Source organism: Galeopterus variegatus, unplaced genomic scaffold (genome assembly GCF_000696425.1).
Source record: "Galeopterus variegatus unplaced genomic scaffold, G_variegatus-3.0.2 Scaffold372, whole genome shotgun sequence".
Taxonomy (NCBI): Eukaryota; Metazoa; Chordata; class Mammalia; order Dermoptera; family Cynocephalidae; genus Galeopterus; species Galeopterus variegatus.
The window spans coordinates 634,951-637,274 of NW_007726483.1; positions in this window are offsets into that span (position 1 = coordinate 634,951).

Genomic DNA, 2,324 nt, shown 5'->3' on the forward strand with positions numbered 1-2,324 from the left:
ACATTTGGGCTGATTCCAACTCTTGGCTATTGTAAAGAGTGCTGCAATGAACATTGGGGTACAGGTATACCTTCGACTTGATGATTTCCATTCCTTTGGATATATTCCCAGCAGTGGGATAGCTGGGTCATATGGCAGATCTATCTGCAACTGTTAGTTTTCTAGTATTTTATTGAGGATTTCTGATTTTGTTAAATTGTTTGTCTGTTTTCTCCTGTATCTCAGTGATTTTCCTTGAGATTACTAATTTGAATTCTTTTTCCAGCAAGTTGATGATTTCCAATTCTCTGGCATCAGTTACTGGGACATTAATATGTTTCTTTGGTGATGTCATGTTACCTTGTTTTCTTCACCTTGTCATTGTTTCTTGTTTCCCTGCATTGATGTCTGTGCATCTGGTGGAACAGTCATCTCTTGGAGTTTTGTAGAGTTGCTTGGATGGGGAAGGACTCTCAGCTGCAGTGTGTCCTAGGGTGTTGACTGGGTAGAGTGCAATGATTTTGTTCAGGGTAAATGCAGGAGTGTAGATTCTGTGTAGTTTCTTCAGCTATAATCCACTTTTGCTATATCTGCAAGTGACTCAGCAACCTATGCTTGGGAGGTTTGTGGCAGCAGTGGCACAGTTTTGCTGGGGCTGGGATTGCTGGGTTGGTTCACAGGCTGGGGGTGTGCATGTGCACCTTGTGGGTCAGTCATCTTGGGAGCTGGTTCACTGGGGATGTGATTGACTCTCAGGCCATGACTATGGGAGTATAGCATGTCATAGTCTCAGGGACTGGTTTGCCAGTGGCAAGGTCACCATGCTGCCTCTGACCAGGGGTGGGCCCACCAGCAGCACTTCAGCCAAGCTGTTTCTCACTAGGATGCGTGTGCATGATGCTCAAAGACTCTGGAACTGGTCTTCCAGGGGTGTGACAGCTGAGGTGTTTCTCTGAGCCAAAGGCATGGGTGTTCTTTGGCTCAGCTGGCTGAGTTTGGGTCTGCCAGTGGCCCTTTTGCTGTGCCATTTCTTGGAGTTTGATGTGAGGTTGTGCTTCCCTTGGTAGTTCGGGAGCTGGTCTGGCAAGGGCAGAGATGCTGAGCCACTTCTCAGGCAGTGGATGAGGCCACTAGGCCAGGCTGCAGTGAGGGGGCCCATCTAGCTGTGTCTTAGGCAGTGGGTGGGGCCACTAGGCAGGCCTACAGTGAGAGGGTCCATTCAGCTGCTTTCCATTTGGTGGGCTAGGCCACTAGTGAGGAGTCCTATTCAGCCACTTCATCAGTAATGGATGGGGCCACTAGGTAGGCCTGCAGTAATGGGTCATGTAGCTGTTTCTGGGACTGTTGGCAAGGCTACTAGGTGGGACTGTTCAGCATGGGACCACCTGGACACTTCTCCAGGAGGGTGCAATGCACTTTATTTCTGAGGGCAAGAGATCTGTGAGCTGTTTTTCTGTGTTATGAGGAATGGAGGGTGGTCCACCTAAGGAGGGTCTGCCTGTCTGATCTCTGGCCAGGATTATGGGGGTACATCATTTTAGCAGGTCTAGGGTTGGCTTCCTAGAGTGCAGAACTAGAGTCACAACCACTGTGAGCCCAGGCTTCAAGCCACCAGGATCAGGGCATTGTAGCCTCTCCTGAGAGTGTGCTGGGATGAGGGCAGAGCCTTAGGGCTGGGTAAGCACTGCAGCTACTGGCCCCAAGGCAGGGCGCATTCCTGGCAACAGCTCTGGTTTCAAGATGACACCATCTTCATTGGATTGGGTCATGAGGGTGGGAGGTGGGGAGTGCCGTTTGTGCTATTGTTCTACAGCAAGGCAGTGTATGTATTCTAGGCCACTCCCCACACTTGGCTCCAGGCTTGTCCTGCCAAATAAAAGCTTAGAGAAACTCCTCTGGGGGTATTCCAGCCCTTCACAAACTGTAAGGTAGCTTCCTTCAAAAATCTATGATTAGTGCAAAGAGGCAAAGAGAAATCTCTTGAAATACAGAAAGGTGAGAGCACAAGTAAAGAAAAATTACCAGTGACCTAGATTAGAAATGGATTATAAATAAAAAAGATCTCCTGTGGTTCATAAATCTGGCAGCACAAAGAGATCTGGAGAATCTTGCCAGTGTTGAGATCTCAAACCCTGTAGAAGGGAAAGTTTTGATCCTAACAATGAGACATTTAAAGCCAGTGCAAACTGAGTCAAGCTAAAGCTGCAACAAGGCCCAGATACAGCTTGACTACAGATCAGATTGAATCAGTCCCACACTCTAGCAGCATGAGAGAAGAGGAATGCCTTTCTGGTGTATTATTGCTTAAGCCCCTATTGTCCTTCTATATAAAATGCCCAACATGC